Source organism: Chelmon rostratus, chromosome 18 (genome assembly GCF_017976325.1).
Source record: "Chelmon rostratus isolate fCheRos1 chromosome 18, fCheRos1.pri, whole genome shotgun sequence".
Taxonomy (NCBI): Eukaryota; Metazoa; Chordata; class Actinopteri; order Chaetodontiformes; family Chaetodontidae; genus Chelmon; species Chelmon rostratus.
The window spans coordinates 5852433-5873046 of record NC_055675.1 but is presented as its reverse complement, the minus strand read 5'-3'; positions in this window follow the sequence as shown (position 1 = coordinate 5873046).

Genomic DNA, 20614 nt, shown 5'->3' with positions numbered 1-20614 from the left:
AGGAAGATGAATTTACTCCACAGCTTACTCCAACACAGGGAGGCACAACTTCTGCGTAACCTTGTTTAAAAACCGCAAGACATTTGAATTTCCTCTCTGAGCCTCCATCCTGATCTTTCTGACTATCTTTGGGGCGGAAAGGTGAGGTCACCTTGGATTTGAGCTGTTAACAATTGACAAACAATAGCAGATTGTGTCTGATGCAAACACTGAAGTCTGAAGTGTTCGGGTATTTTTGTTTTCTGACGTGTGTTTAGTGTATTTGCATGAAAAAGGCCTTTGGCAGCCAAGTCATCGCACGACAGCTATTCGCTGATTGTTCTCTGCTGGCTTCAGTGCTTATCCTCCACAGGAACTGGGGCGATTTTGTTATGGCGCACAATAGCTGGATCGTAGAGATGAATGCAGCATAAAAGAAAAAAAATAAAATAAATGGCCGGCACTTTAACGACACTTTATGTGAGCCCCCACTTTAGCCGTACCTGAGCGAGCGAACTGCTGAGGAGTTCTGCAGAGCAGGCGACAACAAGAGAGGGAAGAGTCAAGCGGCTTCTGGGGAAGAATAATGCCGGGGTGGAACGAGGAGCTGGAGAGGCACAGATTAGTGCTACATGAGCACTAGGTCTGAGCATGAAGCAAATAACACAGTGTACTCTTTTTTTAATCCACTGCTGACATTTTGGTACAGGCATTTTGAGGTGATATTAAAAGCTCCCTGGCCGGGTGTGAACCGAGGACGTTATAGGATGTCGGGATGGCTGCCCTCTAACCTGCAGCCCACCCGGACATCCTCCATTAGATATCAGAAATAAGCCTTTTTAACTCTCCTCATGGCACTAAATGGGTAATATATTAACAGGACTGTATAGCTGCAGCTTTTTTGTTAATGTCAGACAGTTTAATTTGTCCTGTTCACTGGTTTGATGCCTATTTAATCTCTTTTGGACATGTTTCCTCTCCGCCCTAACAGCTAATGTCAGATGGAAATGGTAAACACACCTTTTCTACTGTGCCACACAAGTTGTAGGTCACTTTCACACCTGCAGTTCAGTTCATTTGCTCCAGACCAAAACAAAAAATATATATGTACAAAACATGTTTTTGCCTTTTCGATCTGGTCTGTTCTGTGTTCTCATTGATTTTTACAAAATGATCTGTAGGAGTGACGAACCAAGAGGATTTAAAAATGATGTCACATAGACTGACAGGTTGATTGGGCAGTTTTAGTGATGTCATCCCGCTTCATCAGTGCTACATGGACCCAGGAGAGGAAATCAAATTCTGGTGACTGACAGCACGTTATGCAGCGCGTTACTGGCGTCACAGTGAGCCCATGAAGAAATAACTGATCTGAGCATTATTGGTCGAGACTGCAACTCGACTGCTTTTCATAAATAATGACAAACAGGTGGAAACGGGACAAAACACTGTACTGCGGCGGTACAGGATAATAGATGATTCAAGCTCGACACACCTGTTTTAACTCATTTATCTTTCTCATGTATCTGGGAAAATTCCATGCTGACATGTTACCATGGTAACCAAATGCATTAACATATGTGTAGCTTATACAGATCGAATTTAATATCACTTCCTTGACATTTTGCAGTCCGCAGATGGGTTTAAAAGAAGGTTAGCTTCAGAGCTGATGTTAAAATCACGTCTCTATCACTATATAATTCTGCGGTTGGTCCGTTTTGCTTTCGCAGCCCAAACAAACCACATCAGAGTCCGTCTGGAGGCCGCACCCACCTTTAAAGCGCGAGCAGCCCTGAGGACGGCCTCCACCAGCCAGTCTCGGTCTGGTTGTTAATCCCACCGTCAAAATTCAAATGACAGCTTTCAAATCGGCCTCAGCAAACCAGGCGAACACACCTGAGTTTGTTTGAACTGCGCAAAACAGGGTCGGTACGAAAGCACCCTCGTTGTTCTTCATTTTGTTTAGTGGAATTATTTCTCACTCTGACTATAATAGGGTTTCAACCTAATGAACCTGGGGTGAATCTGAACACTAAACAACACCTGTGAATGTAATGTGATAATGCTGAGTCTTCTCTTTCAGCTGGCTCGGTCTACTGATCTGGCTCTGCTTCGTACAAACTGGCCTATGATCGTGGAATTTATGTCGAGCAGTAATCATATATTATTCTAAAGCTCCTGCGGGTTATTTAGTGACTGTCCAGTGATTCCTCCTCAGCGCCATGCACTCAGGAGGCTCAGTTTTCCTGCCTGTTCCTGGACCTGACAACACCATGTAATAGTTCTTTACTGTCCCACAGGACCCCTGCAGAACTCATACCCCCTCTTCCTGCTTGAGAAAGTGAAGTAGTGCTCAGGGGCTGCGCGTTTTAACTTGTGAGCACAATTTAATTTAAATGACAGCAGCCACTATTAGTTTGGTTAGATAAATAAATAAGTCACTACTCACATCATGATCCCAGATAAATACATGATATGTGTCAAACATGGCTAATTAAAGATTTAATCAAAACATCACTTACATGAACGATGGCGTGGCATTACATTAGCACTGTGGCCACTGGGAGGAATTATCTGCATTTAAGTAGTTGTTGAGTGTCCACACTAAAGACCAAAGCAGGAAATTATGTATCATCTTTATCAGGCTTCAGGCAGGTTTTATCAATACTTACTGTAAGCTCTTACTATATTACTCTGAATGAGTGGAGATGGAGTGAGTTAAACCAGATCTTTATGTGAAAAAATGAACTCCCTGAAGCCATCACTTCATCTGCCCCAATCTGTCAGTGTGTGCGTAGCTGCGCTGCTGCTGAGGCAGTGCAGCCCATCAGAGGTGTATTACTTTTTTATTGCACCAATTCTGCCGCAAATACTCATAAATGAGCAATTTTCTACATTTAATTTTATGTTTGGTCTCCACTATCATTTCACATTGCATAGTGGAAATGTGTGTGAATGAGAAAAAAAACATTATATGATTTTTCCACTGTTGTGTCCAGTTGAAGATTTATTAGCAAAAAAAAAAAGGACAAGAATATACTAAGTGATGGACCAAATATTAGATTATAACTGAAAAAAATGAGCTGAAGATCTTAAGAATGAGAGGGTAAAGGATGACACAACGCCTGAATAATTGATGTAATTTTTGTAATACACTGCTTACTAACAGACAAACAAGTACATTTTATGTGCAAAGGGATCGGGTGGTGCTGAATGCAAACAGTGGAATGTAGGAAATTAATTGGTAAGACCTTTATTTGCAAGGGAAAACAAAGGGAATGGTAGCATCGTTAGTATAAAAAAATACAAATTCAGTCTTAATGCCACCATGTGTAGGATTAGAAAGTTTTTAAACCGTACTAGTGTAGTGTAAAAAATGAATAAAGTGAAAACTCCAAACTCTTTAAATGCATTTTTATTCTTTATGGCCTCTAAACCTTCCTTCTTGTACACAACAATCCTTGTCAGGTTTTTGTGTACAGGTAGCATGCTTGAAAAGCCTTGTTGTCGATTGCAAGGTTAGCAGAAAGGTACTGGTTAAGTGTTTGTACCAGATTCTATTCGACTCACTCTCCTCAGTAAACACAGCGCCACTCGCTCACTGCTGTTTTTGTTCATTTGGAGCATGTCCTCAGGAGCATACAGTTTGACAAAAAATGCAGTATTTTGTCACAGTTCTTTTTTTCTTCATGAAAAACTATTGTTGATGAAACTAATGTTATATAAAGCTGATGCTACATCACATGAAAACCCTTGGTAAATGTGTAGGATTAGCAGTAGTCCATCATTCTCCTCCTGTCCCTGACCCGCGATCGTGTTCCGGTGTTCTGAATCCTCCGTAATACAAAATCTACAGCTGGCAAGATTGTCACATTCAATAAATGTCAATCAGACCACAAAAGAATCCCCCTTTAAACATTTTTTTTCCACCAGCAGCCAGAGTTGGAGTTTTCTCATCGACTCTGGGGTCATGCTATGGGAAGTGTTGGAATAGCATCGTGAGCTGAGATGTCATTACTGACTCTTTGCTGCTGTTCCCATTATAAAAGATCAAGTGAAACAGCAGCTGCTTTGCTGCCTCTGGAAAGCTGTGATAATAATTGCGTGTGGTTTGAGTGTATGTGTGTGTGTGTGTGTGTGGACGGGTATTACTCACATTGTGGGGACATAAGTTATTTTACACACTCGCCCTCCTTATGGGGACAAAACACAAGTCCCCATAATGTAAATCATTCAATTTTAGGGTGAAGACTTGGGTAAGGTAAGGGTTAGGTTAAGGTTAAGGTTAAGATTAGACAAGTAGTGGTCATGGTTATGGTTAGGGTCAGTCCCCAAGATATTAATGCAAGTCTATGCAGTGTCCCCAAAAGTGTTGGAAACACAACTGTGTGTGTGGTTGCGAGAACACTGCATGAGTCCTGGAGAGAGAAGAAAGACCCATAAAAACAGAGTTTTACTACTTGTGTCAGTAGTACAGTATCAATTCAGCTAAATGCCTCACTCCATAGAAGGAAAGAAATGTTTTCCAATATAAGCAAACACGGTAAAAGTTTGGACATACTATACCATCCACTGACAGATGCGTACCTATCAACCTATACCAGATCGTCTCAAGGTCAAAGGGGATTTGTAGTGTAAGGCAATACACTCCACCAAACTGTTTAATATGGCAGTCATATCATGCTGAGTTGGCCTTTAAAGCCAACCGCCATTACTTTCTCAGAGTGAGTGATGAGAGACCACAGTCAAAAGCATATGTAATGGCAGAGTCAGCTGAAGTCAGTCTTTCCTGTTATTGCTTCATACACTATATAATATAAATTTCACATAAACAATTATTACCTCCACCCAGATAGATTTCCCCGCTTCTGGAAACACATGTGAGCCCTGAAGGATCAAAACTAAACCACATCTTTCTCTCCATTTCTTACCTCACACTGTTCTTTAGTAGTGTCTAAATAAATAATAAGAAAATAATGAAATGCTTACTGGATTGCCTGCTCCTTGTAAAAAACAGGGCCAGTGCTTATTTGCATCTGTTAAATCAATTTTTAAACTGCATTCAAACTAATGTGTTATCACATTCAGTTGCAGTTTCCTAAAAAAAACACACATTTTCAAAATCTGAAAACGCGATATCCTTATGAATCTTCATCCAGTCAGTACAAAAACACAGAAACAACGGTTTCACGTGAAAGGACTAGTTCACTGTTTTGGAAAGCAGATCACAAAATCTTCCAATCCATTCTTTATCAATAATAGACAGGAAGGTTGGTACCGCTCTCATGTCTGAATGTTACATAGGAGCCATCAGCAGCTTAGCATGAAGACTGAAAATGGCACTAAAAGCTCCAAAGCTTAGTGGGGGGTGAGTACAATGACTCCAGAAAGTCACTGTACCTTGGCAAGAAATAGCCCTGCACATAACCCCCCGTAACACTCCAAACTGTTGTTTTTTAGACTTTGTTTTTTCATCGAATTGATGAAACAAATCTGATATAGTGCGTTTTAGCAGAACCAGGCTCTGTTACCAGCTGCTGACTGTAGCTTCATGTTTAACGTACAGATATGAGAGTGGCATTAATGTCAAGACAAGAAAGCGAATCAACATATTTCCTAAAATTTCGTGCTATTTCTGTATATTCAGTTGTCCGTTGGGTTACACTTAATTTTTTGTATATGGTACGGATGAGGTTGTTGCCATGTTTTTTAAAATTCTTTCTTTAAAAAAAAAAGCTATCCACACTGATTCATACATTACATATTAATACAAATTTTACATGAGATGAAAATGCTCAAAGAGCTGTTCTGGAAAGATGCTGCTTAAAATGTTTTCTGCTGAAAGGCTGTTCAGTCTGAGGAAGGGCCACCTCAGAAATAAAGACACGTTGGGTTATCTGGTCAATTGATGGCAACATGGAGAGGCAGTTTGAGGTTTCACAGGTTCATATAAATGGTTTAACCCCAGTAAGACCAGAGCTTGGCAAGTATCCACTAACCAGGTTACCACATGTGCATGTAAACCCTGCTACTGACTGTCAATGAAGAGGTGAGCCAGCAGTACTATACTGTCAGTGTTCTGCTTTGGTTTTATTACTGACATCATTGACATGATCTTGGCTCTGGACACCAGCACACTGAATTTGAGATGAAACACAGCTATGAGGTTAACGTGCCAACTTTCAGCTTTAATTTGAGGGTGTGCCTCCCTTAAAGTCGTAATCCAGTTTATAGACATGCTTAGGCAGATAAAAGTAAGGTGACTGACTTGGCAAATCAACCTTCAGATGTCTGGGCCTTAAAACATTAGTTGACTTGTCTGCATGTTCAGATGAACTTGTCACCCAATAATCATGTGCACGTCATCATTGGGTGAAACGCCCTCAAACACCCATAAAGCACCCATAAAGTCAGTAAGCACTTGAACCTTAGAGTCATTCTTTGAAGTTAAAGCCAGTGTGCGAGTGTAGAGTCGAAACCTAGAGATTCTGAATTAATTGTTAGTTTTAGTCACATTTTAGTCAGTTGATTACGTTTTAGGGAACAAGAAGCACGTAGCTCCAATGGATCGTTTGACCAGCTTCCTTCCACATGAGTGCTTCTGCAGATGCCTCCCTAGCCTTCGTGGTGGCCAAAATGTGTGAAAGGATCTGGCCAAGTTGGACTCCCTCGCTTAGACACGCTGAATCTTTTTACAGGAGCAGAACGCATCGGCACGACGGAGTGACCCACCCAGTGGTCCAACCTTTCCGCCTCTTCCATGGGAGGAGGACGTCTGTTTGGAATGCAACCCAACGCTGTAATGTCCTCATCAGCATCAGCCCAGAGACTCTGCTGGAATCGTGGAGACTGTAGCCCATCATGGAGTAGTAGCCAGTTCCCGTGATCCACCGCGATGCCTACCAACAGGCCTGTGGTGGTGATGCAACTCTGCCCTCTACTGGTGGGCTGCAGCCATGACCAGAAAGCGTCTGAGAGACTGAGCTTATGTGCTGGTGAGAAGCTATTTTCTCCCTTAGTTCCATAATTTGGAGCTTGAGAGTGGAGCAAAAACAGTCTTTAAGGGCCCATCGAGGGGCGTGGGGATAGCTTATTTGTTAGCAAGGCTAAGCAGATATCTATTATGAGTGCAGATAGCTAGCAAACTACAGAAACATCCTGGGTGGGGAGCTAGTTCACCTCCCATCAGACAATCGAATCGTTAGCAATGGTTCTGTAGTCAGGTGAGGCGATGTGAGGTGAAGGTAGATGAAGGAGAACAGACCGTGCAGGGTTTTTTGTAGCCTACGACAGTCTCATTGATGTTGAGGGGTGTTTTCAAAGTGGTTCTCCAGGTTGGCCTCACGAGGACGCAATCCCCGCACTGATGTGTTGTAGCAAGTGTGCTGACCGACAGGGAACTATTAGCACTGCTTCAAAATTTGAAAAACAAACGAAAGAAGAAAAACAAATGACTGCTTTGTCTTAGCCCTAAAGGATTATTAACAGGAAAGACCTTGTTGAGCAAAGCTTTAGCTTGGAATGGGTTTTAGAGAAGAAATAAGGGTTTTAAGTCACAAAGCATAAGCAGCTAATCCCAGCATTCTGGCGTGTGCCTATAGGTGCCCCCAGTTTGCTAATGAATCTACACAAACCTATTTGTTGGTTCTGTGTTTCAGGGCAGTTAACAAGGTTAAGCAACCTATTACTTCCCTCTTTACCCATAAGCAGCAGCCAGGAAGCTTTTCCTATTTATTTATTTGCCTGAGTTGCCTGGAAGATGATTAATCCTGTTAATTCTCAAGAAGTTGAAGTGTTTAGTTTGAATGCAGACTTGTCTCTGCTTGGATCATTGCCAAGTGATACTGAGGTCATGAGTACTAGCTCCACTAAAGGCCTTCTATATTGTTCTTAAATAACTGTATTTAAGAGGGTTTGTATCATTCATATTACCAATATTGGGTTCGGGGTTAGCATTGCTATTAGTATATTGATAAGGCTGGCCATGCAGGGTTTGAAAATATAACCAAAAATACACCATGATGTGTGATCTTGTGTTTTTGAAGTCACAACACACCATAACACTGAAGAGTTTTAGCAATTGGTCTCTTTAACATTTGAAGAAGTACACACTGAGACATTAAAAGGACCCAGAAAAGAATACAGTGAATACAATGTCCTCAACGGTAGCTACAGGCCTGAGTGAAGAGATGGAAGGGGGGCTTGTGGGACGAATAGATGAAGTCGTGTCGTTAACCTTTAGACGTAATGTCTTACAGAGTGAGGAATATTTCCGCAATTTCTTTCTGAAATTTTAAAGGTCACACTGTCAGCAGAGCAGGCTTCGTATCTATGCGTTACAGACAGCTTTCTTCATGGAGGGGTGGAGGGGTTGGAAGTGTAAGTGAAGCTGTTGTTGACCTGCAGAGCCAGAAACCAAACAACGGGGGAAAAAAACAATCCCCTCTTGATGCTCTCTTGTAAAGCATGCAGTCTTATCATTTCTGTTTTTAACAACACAATCACTTATCCACCACATAACCAGAATAATTCAACCCATGAATGTTGAAACTACACGAAAACACTGAAAATGATTGTTAACATTACAGCCGTGTCTGAAATCAATCCCTCATCCACTCATTCACTGCTGTCTATATAATAAACACTCTATAGTTGACTCAATAGTGAGCAGTAAATTGAGATTTCAGACAGATTTCAGATTTATGAGACATTTTGCATCATCACTGACAGCAGCAGAGTATAGAATTGTTAGCAGAAAGTCTATTTCTTCTATTGTATTTTTGTATAGTGCATACATTTCACACATAACAGGAACTCAAATAAAATGTCAGAAGATAAAGTGCACTCTGTAGTAAATGGAGACTCATTTCAGACGCAGACACGGTGTGTTGACTTGCTGTTTTACTGTTGTGATAAAACCGCTGGAATGGGTATCTGGGACGTGCTGAAATGCAGCAGTAGCACAAGTGGAGAACAGTCATGAATTCAGTATTATCAGACAGAAAATCTTAGGTTTGCTAACATTAACTAACACTAGCCACCACACACTTCATATCTGTAGCAGCCTCTTTAATTATCCGAACAAGTGGACAATCAGTTAATTATTTTGCAATATTTTACATGACTTGTTTCTGAATGTGATAAATAGACTATTCAAGCTGACCTGGTTTGAAACCCTAACTCCAGGTTATAAACCACAGACGCAGCCTCCTGTAAGCCCCGTGGAGTTCATGTGGATCACTCAGCTGTGCTCTGTGCTTCAGCGGGAACACTGAAATATAAAAACATCATATTCCTTGCATTTGAAACCAGGCCCTGCCATGCACATACTAGGAAAATGTAAAATTCAGAAAAGGTCTTTTCCAAACCGGAATCATAAATATACGGAATATAGGAATGATCTCTGCACAAGAATTGGCACAGCCCTTGATACTGATAAATATAGATGGGTATTGTATACTTAATATGCATATCTATCTATTTTCCTGTGCAGATCATGGCTTGATGTATTGGGAACAAGGAACTAAAAAATAGGATGTCACATACCTCCCCCTCTCTGTCTGTCTGGCTCAGCGGGGCCAGATCTGGCTTTGTGCAGAAGCCCGCACTGATGAAGGGCCTCGCACAGAGTGATGCAGAAATAAATAGGCGAGACCAATGTAGGACTGCCCGCCGATTGATTTTCAGAGGCGATCCTTGTATCATCCTTGGCTCTGATATCCTATCTGTCTCCATGTCGGCCCCCAGATACCCATCTGAGATGAGAAACCCAGACACAGTGCCATGTAATAGTGCTTTGAACCCGGGGCACTGGGGCTTTTCAATCATACCCCAGATGGAATGAATGCCCTTGCACACAGCAAAGAAGCGTCAGCATTAGTTATTCTCTCACCAATGTCTCATGCCTTTGGAATTGAAAAATAAATGGACGCGCTTTTGTAGTATTTCCGTAATGTGAAATCACATCACCACAGCACGTCAAGATGGGTGTTTTTGAAGTAGCGAGGTGAACTGGGGTTTTTTTTGGAAGAAATCCTCAGAAGCTCACCTTCATGGGTGTCTTTGTAGTTTCACAGGAGACTCTCAGTCATTGTTCGCTGTTATAATCAGATTCAGCTCGGCTCTGAAAAGCGGTCATTCACTGCGGGGCTATTTGTGACAACTGCGAACAGGCCGGTGTTCACTAAAGCTACAAATGCCGCGAGTGCTCAACCAATCAGGAATGTCCAGCGCTGCAAACACCACCCCCCTAAATTGTAGTGAAAAGGTTCCTCCAATGGTTCCCAGTCCCTGGGGAAAGTTCCTGCGTTGGAAATGTGACCAAAGGGTAGTTCAGTAGGGGCAAACCTTATTTCTTCCTGCTCAAAGTGCACCCAAGACAAAATATAACCGCTCATGTTAAATTGGATAACAGCTTAAATCAAAATTTGAGTAAGGGCCAACAAATTAAATGAACTTACATTAGGTGTGCATTCATAGCCAAGAAAATTACTTCTCGGTTATACAGCAGAGGCCACTATAGAAGTATTGAATCATGGAAAGAGCAAATCATTAAAGCCCTTCCTTTCAGAGAATCTGTGTATGAGTCTCTTTATTGGCCTAGATTGCAGTGCAGTCAGGGCGTGACGGTTAAGCCTTGCCTCACTCCCCACTGCAACTTTGAAGTCGGGTCAGGAATACTTACCCCTGTGTTTGGCTGGATAGCAGCAAAATATTGCTTCGCCTCCCAGTGTCTTAACTTTCAGAGACGTTTGGAATCGGAGAGCGCTGTGCCCCCTGCCACCGGTCTAATGTGGAGCCATGTGGACTGATTTTGTGGGAAATCTTTGAAATGGTAATAAGGTTGAGGGAAGCATCATCTTTCTCGCCGAGAGAGCACAGGAAGGAGGCGGGAGGGAGGAAGAGGGGGTTTCGGAAGCAGCGCTCTAGGTCACAGAGATGTAATGATGGGCTGGGATGAGCTGGGGTTTGCCGGAGGATTACCGTCTGTCTTGGTAGCCTGCGCAGCTCTCCAAGGCCAATGTTTCAATCCCCACAGAGCAGATTTGCTCCCACTGTCAATATGAAAATAGAAGGGCAGCATGTGCACTAAAAAAAATGAGCACTCGGCGTGATGGGCTGTGATGTGTGCGGCAGAACCCACTGGCCGAGAGAACAGCAAACAATGCACTATTTCCATCTCTGTGGCGGTACTTAAGCTGTTGCACCACTGTGACCCCCACTCATATTGTCAGAAATATATGTGGCATTAACATTTGATGAAGACCGCGATTTAATCAGAGCTGAATCAAATTCATCTATTTGTGCGGAAACAGAAAAGCTTCGGGGTGTGCTTTAGGCAAAAACAGGCAGTCAGACAATCACACAGGTTCAAAATAAGCCACCTCAGTTTTAATCAGCAATATAATATGACTGATACGAGCGATGGAGCAAAACAAGAAAGAGAAGACCTAAGTTGTAAAAGCTGAAATTATCATTTGTTGCATAACATAGGATAGCGTGGTGAGCTCCACCCTGGGCCCGCTGCAGTTTGCCTACAGGCCCAAAATAGGATTGGAGGATGCCGTCATCTACCTGCTGCCACGGGTGCTCACCCACCTGGACTGCCGGCTGTGCTGTGAGGGTAATGATCTTTGACTTCTCCAGCGCTTTCAACACCATCAGACCTGGTGAGTGTGGAGGACACTACCACACTCACCAGTGAACATCCAGGGGGAGGACATTGAGACAGTGGACAGTTTCAAGTTCACCTCAACAATAAACTGGACTGCTCCCACAACACCCCTGTACAAGAGGGGCCAGAGCTGCCTCCACCTCCTGAAGAGATTGAGGTCCTTCAGACTGTGCAGACCGCTGCTCAGGACTTTTTTCTCACTCTGTGGTAGCCTCTGCTTTCCTCTACGCTGTCGTCTGCTGGGCCCCGGGCAGCACAGAGCGGGACAGGAAGGCCAGCTGTGTCCTGGGCTGCCCACTGGACTCTGTGGAGGAGATGGGTGACAGGAGGCTGTTGGCCAAGCTCACAGCCATCATGGACAACAGCTCTCACCCATTGCACCGGACTGTAGAAGAGCTGAGCAGCTCCTTCAGTGGCCAACTGAAGCCCACTTTGCCTTAAAGAGTTTTGTACCATCTAACTTTATGTCAAAGCGCTCACTCTTGGTTCCTGTCGACATACAGCGCCGCTCTGATGAAGCCTTGGCAGCCGTCTTAATGTTTTCTAATTGCTGCGGGTTCCCTAGTGCGACTACTGACACCGCTCAGTCTGCCATGTTTTCACCTGTTGATCTCTGAAGCATGCAGGAAATTCTTTGTTTTTTTGCTCTTCAGTGACATTTTTGTAAACGGAACAAATGGAACAGGTAGCCTTTATCATTTCTCATCATTTATCAAATGATCAACAGACGAGCGCCTCCTTTATGAACAGGTGGTGTTCCTCGCTGATGTGCAGCAAGTTTGTGCAGTCAAGAGATTTCGTCCGACTGGGAACACTCACTCAAAAAAATGAAAAGGTTTAGAGCTCAACTCTCATGAAAGAACACAAAAATGCTCTTTCATGGGGCTCGTCGTCTCTGAATAGACAGGTTGATGCTCCGTCTATTAGAAGCTTCTCACAAACGAAATAACGCTCACCTCTGTTCTCGAGTCAGAGGCCCCAGAGACAGATATTTCAAAACCTTGATGAATGAAATCCAAACTGTTTTTGCGGCCGGGCACAAGTGGGAAATAAATCGGGTGACGTGACCCTTTAAGCCGAGCTGGACGTGGGCTGAGCTCGAACCTGACGTTAGCAGCAGCGGGCTCCCTTCTCTCGCCGTTTCAGAGGTAGCTGAACCTTTGACCACCGCATGGCCTCGGTGGGATGACAAAAACAAGATGAAGAGGTTGTCAGTTGTCTTACAGCAAACGGCGATCTTCCTCACCCCCCACGCTCTCCTTAAAAATCTGGAAGCCATCACTATCTCCCTCCAGCTAGATATGAAGTGAGCTCACATTATAAATATCTCCATTCTGTTTGATTGCCCTCCAAATAAGTCACACTGTTCAAACAAGCAAAGAGCGCCGCTCCACTGCCTCCCATTGTCTGGCTTTGAGCTATTGACGCTGCAGTTGGCGATTTATTATAGGCACCTTTCCCAAGTGACCGATAAGCATTGTGATGGATGCATGATTTGACTGCGCCAAAATGGCTTTATCTCCCCCCTCCAAGCTACTATCGCAAGCCAGCTGATGAGCTGTGCTTACTCTCTCCCCTCTGACTTTCTTTCCACCGCCCTCCCTTTTTCTCATCCCTCAGACGGCAACCGCTGTGAGTCCTATCCTCCAAAGAGCCCATTTCACCAGGAACAAACGTATTCTATTATTTACCGATTTAGTTATCTATGCACTTTGTGGCTTCTCCCACTCTCTCCAGTTTATTTGCTGGTGTGCGCGTTGCATGTATGTGTGGATGGCTGTACAAGCACGTGTGCCCGCGCAGCATTCATCGGAGCAGGGCAGAAAACCGATTGCGTTTTCTTGATGCTGTTTCACATTGTTATTCTAAGCTCTGGATGCAATATCCCGCTATTTAGGAACCCAACTATCAATCATCTCAATTGTTGCTGGCAAACCTCAAAGTGCTTCGACTTGCTGCTCATTTTCTTTCTATTAGTAACACTCAAGTGGATAGAAATACAAAGGAGCAGAAATTACAGAATGGCGCGCGTGTTTGCGCGTGCGTGTCCGCTGCAGAGTGTGTAGATGTGTCTGCAGCGTGGTTTTGGAGATGAAAATTAGCAGGGGAGTGACACAAAATGTCTTCACTTGGAGCTAAAAAGGTAGAACGTGACATCTTTCCACTCTGCTTGGTGTTTAATTAATTTTGTTTTGTTCTTAGGAGTTTTTTTTTTTTTTTGCTTTCTTAAGTACATGGCTGTCTGCTAGTTTTTGATATGAACACATCCTCTCTGGGCCTGAGCGTGTGCTTATGAGCAGTGGCCGATTTAAGTTTCTGTAATAAGTTTTATCAATGAGTGGTTATTTTCTGTACATTTGCTCACATACAAATGGATGGATTGTGAGACAATGCCCTTTTTCAGTGGCATTTTTGCAGCTTAACCATTACTCTCAAATGCTGCTGCTGGTTTGAAGCTACACTTTAGGTTCAGTATTTTGTTCAAGCTGTAGATGATCAGCTGGTTTCCAACTTAAAACCCCTTTAAACAAAGCTACAGGTATGCCTACTTACCGGGCCTCCATGTCACAGTGTGTATTATGGACTCCTCAGAGTCACAACTCAATACACAGACATGACACGTCTATTCAGTGTGACTGATGGTGTGTTCACACAGACAGCGGAGATGTTTTTTTTGCACAGTGCAATTAAATACAAATTCAATGCAAAGACACAAAATTGTATCTATTCGCACCTGTCAAAGCAAATTATGCAAATTATGTGATGTGAAATTTGCATCGTTCACATATTTGTGTGAGTGGAAAATAGTCAACATGAGTGAAAATTCATGCATATCACGGTGCTTTGCAGACAATTGTGTGAGGAGTACCGGGGGGGGAGTGGGCCGCTGAGCACCGGGGAGCTCTGGAGCAGAGAGAAGGAGCTCGTGCAGGCATAAATGGAGGAGGAGGAGGAAATGGAGGAGAGCTCAGAGTTTGTTTGTTTTTTAGCTTTTGTGATTATAAAGTGGATTTATCTTCACCCTCGCCTCTCGACCTGTCTGCAGCAGACCCGAGGAGGTGCCGACCTCCACTGTCGGCTGTTATAATGTACTGTAGCTCATTAGCCTCTTGGTCCATGTTGATTGCTGACTGGAGGGGAAATGTACTTCATGAACGTACAGCAAGGAGAGGAAACGAAAGAGAGACTGGAGGGAACCAGCACAGGGAACTGGAGTCTCTGGTGAGTTCAGTGAGAAGCTGAACTCGACACAAACACGCAGACACACACACACGCACACACACACACACACACACCCTCGGTGCCTGCCAGTGCTCACTAGCCTAAGGCTAATATTCAGTGAGGTATTCTGGCTGTTTGGTGCAAATAAACACAGATGATCTCACGGTCAAACATGTGCGAGTAACACGAGGCGAAAATTTGCTTCGCTTTCAGTGTGAACCCACCATTACACTTTCCAAGAATCCCAAGATATCATTATACCTATATATATGAGACACTCTGTATAACAAGCCTGACAATCATCATGTGTTTCGGTTTTCCCCACTAACACACTGTTCCACTGATCACTGTCTGTACATTCATGGGAACACTGCAAGCAGGAACTGCCAATAGCTAATTTAGCCTGCTTTTAATGGTGCCAACATGTAAACTTGTAAAACCTCTGCACTGGAGCAATCGTTGAAGAATACCACCAAGTCACTGGGCTTCATTCTCAGCGGAACACAATATCAACACATCCGTCAGTTGTTGAAATATTTCAGTTTAGACCCAAACAACGGGCCAACCAACCATCAGACCAGACATTTCCATCAACAGAGTCTTGCTGCTGGCATGGATAATAAGCCAAACAAGTGTTGTCTAATGCACACCTGGTGGACAGGTGCATAGGAGAGTGAAATCGTGCGAAAGAAAGTGCTGAATTCCTGCGTCGTCAAGGATAACCCTGCATTTTCTATTCACATTCAGGTGTTTCAATAAACAATATAAAACAAGCAATTAATTTTGTGTGGCAGAAATATGTCTTTCTGCTTTCAACAGATTTATCTTACAGCTTGTGTGTGTGTGTGTGTGTGTGTATTATGTCTGCACAATGCAGCTTTGTGTTTATTTGTATTTGGCAGAGGCGCCTCCCAGCACGGCGGCACAAACAGTCCAGATCCGCAGCATCACTCACCTCGTCTTCTGTCCTCTCCTTCCTCTCGGCGGTATTAAGTATCACTCACTGCTACTCCGGCGCTGTCAAACTCAATTTCAAAGTTTTTCATCTGCCAAATCCAGCTGCATTTTCCGGCTCAGATTCATGATCACGCTGCGGTCGGGAAACAGAGCCAGGAAGAAGTCAGTGTGATTGGCGAATCTCGACGAGCCAGTGTTGCATTTCAAAGTGCACTATCGTTCCCGAAAACGCCGGCCCCAGCCCTGTTTTGGCTGCTGCTGTGCATAGAGAAGTCAATAAATTTCTTAATTAAAGGAATGCATTTAAAATACACAGAACGCTCTCTGTCACTGACGTATTTACTGAGATTAAAGTTGTGGATTTGAATGTGTTTTCATACGTCCTAATTTCCTGTCATCAGTCAGTCACAAAGAGAAGTCGAGCTCAACAAAGTGCTCTCCTAACACGCTGGGACTGAGATCGTGTCAGTGCTCTAACTGGTCTTCCATTTTACCACTGGTGGAAAATGTGATGCATTTGCCAAAGCCGCTAATCAAAGCAAGCTGAGCGAAGAATATGTGTGTAATTTATGACATGTTAAATTTGGCCGGTGTAGTTCTCCTGCCTGCGTTTCTCTGCATCTCCACCCAGAAATAAATTTCAGTTAAGCAGAACAACACAGCTTGGGCCACAGATTTCTAACCATGGGAAACAGTGTTATTGTAATGATAAGAATGCTTAAGGCAACTCAGTCCATATATTATATCCGTTTTTTTTTTTCCTCTGCTGGGTGTTTGTTTACCTTGGAGATGAATGCAGCGAGTCTCCTTCTGGCCGAGGGTTGAGCTCTCCTTTCTTGGAGTTTGCGGAGGAGATGTCCTTTCTCCATACAGAAGGAGGGAGCGAGGCAGAGTCAGCCTACCTTTATTGAATCTGGTGTATTGTGAATGCCCACTCTTCCGTTGCAGAGGTGTTCTCACTTATTCACATCCTTGGGCTTGTGCGTTCAAACCTTTGAATCTTTCTTTTCCAGTGATAATTACAGTAATATGCGCTCAAATGGACGCACATGCCTCGTTGAAACTGTTGAAATCAATATTTTAAATATGCTGTTATTCCAACTGATGAGACATCTCATTACAGCATAAAGCACAGCAATTAGACTGCACTAAAAGGCACTTGAGCCTTACATTCTACTTTGCTAAACTAAATAAGAAGAATGCCAGTGAAATGCACAGGTCAGTTTGTTTTCATTAACCTGCCAATTTTCATCATATTGTGCTGCCACCAGCCCTCACAGGGACTATTCTATGCTAGAAGCAGAAAAAGTGATAAGTCACGATTGGGTTTTTGTGCACATGCGTGTGCAACGATGTAAAAACTCGGCTCTACAGCACCACAAGTGGTCAAACAGGGCACCGTTAAGTTAAAGTCACCACACGACGATGCAGGAATACGTAATTACAGGCAAGAACGGTGCATTCAGAATCATACTTCAGTAAGGGTACTAAGTATTACCTGTAAATGCAATGAAGTGCATGAGTAACAGTACTCATTAGGCAGAATGGCCCATGTCAGCTATTGCTCATTAGTTGTTACTAATACACATTATATTATTGGATTATTATTACAGATGTGGATTTCAATCTTGTAGTTGCTGTATGTGGAGCTGATTTTAACAGCTTCATGCAGCATATTTTAAAAAGTGTATGAGACTGTATGTTTTGCATGTCAAGTCTGCAGAGTGATCACTAACTATAGCTGTCAAATAATCCAGTGCAGTAAAAAGTGCAGTATTTGTCCTTGGTTACTTTCCATCACTGACTGAGGTGGCAACACCTAGGAAAAATGAAAACTAGTTGAGGTTAGAGACAAGTAGAGGTCAATAAGAAAATATGTGACTGACACTTAGAGATTATCAAGATTGTAAGACGCAGCACCCGAGTAGAGACTGATTAAGGTTAACAAAACGTTTCTCTTTGTGGGTCACCTTGAGAGCCAAAATAGAATCGTGTGCTTTGTACAACTACAGCGATCACAGTGCAGGACGAGCAATTACATCAAAGGAGAAGAGGACATCGTCAGGAATAGTTACTTGCTTTCAAGTGGAATAAACCTGCAGCCAGTGAGGTAGTATTGTTTGCTGAATGACCTCACACGGATATAAATAGCTAGATATTCAAAGACAAAAAACCCCCACATCTGTTAGACATACATGGGACAGTGTGTGTGTGTGTGTGTCCGTGACTTCATTTCAAGTGCATGCCTATTTAAGTGTGTCGGCACGCACGCAGTATTCATGCGCATCTTGAGTGTTAACGTGCGGGTGTGATTGCTGCTCGGACCGTGTGAGATAAACAGGACATGCTCCGAGGAGTGGGCCGACGGCCAGTGGACACAGCTGAGGAGGCAGCTGTGAGGAGGAGGAGTGCTGGAAGGAGAGGGGGGAGGAGAGGAAGAGGAGAGAGGAGGGAGGCATGGGAGGAGAGCAGCACGCCGCGGAGGGCAAAGTGCCCTGACAGCCACAGGAGTCGCAGAGTGGGACCTCTCCGGGCTTGACAGATGGACAGACAGGGCTACGCCCCGCTGGCAGACTGGCTCTTGATGCCGGCGTGAGCACACAGACACATCAACATACGTTCCCAAACACACACACACTCCCTACTCATACAGGTGTATGAGTAGGGAGAAACAACCACGTACTGATGCACAAAAACCACGAGGGACGCAACATGGCCGACAGAGAAAGAAAATGTGACTGTTTCAGAAAACAAACACAAGGATGCACCTTTCTCCTTTGTTTTACTTCAGTGCTGAGCTGTGCCAGAGACAGAGCGAGGGCTGTCTGAGGCCATTTGTCAGGGGGAATAAAGGTGAATCAAGTCCAAGGATTTCATTTCTTCGATTCAGGACGGTGCCCAAAACCGCAGGGAGCTGCCGGGCATTGACTTGTGTGTAGATCAGCAAGCGTTTGCTTTTCTACCCACGTGGGACGCGGGGGGCAGTATTGGCCGAGATGTGAGACATGCAGTGAAGCTTGCGGAGGCAGGAAAGAGATGAGGGGGAGAATTCAATCAGAGTTGACCATCTGCCAGATCACTTGTAGCGCCAAAGGTGTCATTCCCCTGACTGTGCGATATGTGCAGAATGGGTGAGAGTGGCCTGTGTGGTCAAATCTCTTGTACTGCAACATGCATCCTTCAGATTTGTATTTGGCTGGATTAGCAACTGTAGGATTCATTAGTTACATAAATGTGGACTGTCGGTGCTCCTCTAGCCTCCCCTCAGATCACATTCTTAATTTGTGTGTCTGAACTCTTACAGGTGAATCTAACAGATGTTAGCATGTCCTGAATGATATACAGTCCAGTATCATGGCGTGATACACATCTGAGCAGGATTAAAAGACTGCGGCCATGCTAGCAGTCCTGTTGGATAAGGCTCATTGGACGTCCTTCAGCACATTAGCATCCATGCAGTTGGTATGCAAATCTGCTGTATGATAATATCAACATCACTTACATGGATGTCAACATGCTAACATTTAGATTCTTATGTCATTTTAGGCATGTTAGCATGTCCTCACCAGCTTGTGCACTGACCAGTTTATTATGCAATGTTTATAACTAGTAGCATGCTAGCAAGTTAAAATTAGTGCACAAACAGCCAAACAGGAATGTTTACATGCTTACACATATAGGTAGCATGTTAGCTTTTGAGTCAAACCTCATTAGCTTCAGATGTACTTTGAGACTAACATGCTAATGTTGTTTGCGCTACGTCCGTTTTCTGCTGCTTTCTATTTCTGTTCCACCAACATTGAGAGGCTAATATTGCACTTTTTACACCAATACATTTATTTAACAATTTTACTCTCTAGTTACTTTGCAGCTTTATATTATATGTTTACAATTTATATAAATTATGATAAAATTTTAATGATCCCTGAGGGAGAATTCACAGGCTACCCATCAGATAAACTACATAAAGTAGTGATACCATCTTTACTAGCTTCAACATTAAAGTGATGAACACATTAATACATCATTAATTATAATCCAGTTATATATTTTTTTTTCTGAAACGGATACTTTTACTTTTGATACTTTTTAGTATATTTTGATGGTAATATTTTTGTACTTTTACTTAAGTAAAACAGGTAACAGAGTGTTTTTACACTGTGGTATTACTACTTTTATCTGAGCTCTTGTGATAGCAGCCCTGTGGGGGCATGCTGGCGCTTTGAGGGAGATGTGACTGCAGAAATCACAGTTCATTGGACTTGATGATGAAACTATCCAGTCATTGCAGAGATGTGCTGATATTTTCTCTTGCACTGTCAACACCAGTTAAACTGTAAATACTAGCTGTTGCAAAGATCCGATCCGAGCCACTGCTTTAAATGAAACCTCAGTTTGGCATCAATGTGCACAATTGCTTGAAATATCACTGTTTACCTCAAAATATGCCTCTGCATAGCACAAAAAGGGCAGAAAGCCCGAGAAGGAGAAATGCCAATAACCTAGTTTACCGATGAGCAGTGCTGCCCCTGATGTCTCTTTAAAATATAATTGATGCAGAAGAACAGCACTCAGATGTGTACAGAGCAGTGACATAGCCATTCAAAGCAAAGCTGCACTCGTCGCCACCATGAAGTATTCTCTCCCTCTCCTGCAGTGCTTTACAAAAAAGTGGAATAAGCCAAGGAGAGGGGGATAGGAAGGGAAAGACTGCGAGGCTGAAATAGCGGAAGATGAGAAAGGAGGTGGAGTGGGAGGAGAAGTAGAAAAAGGAGGAGCAGC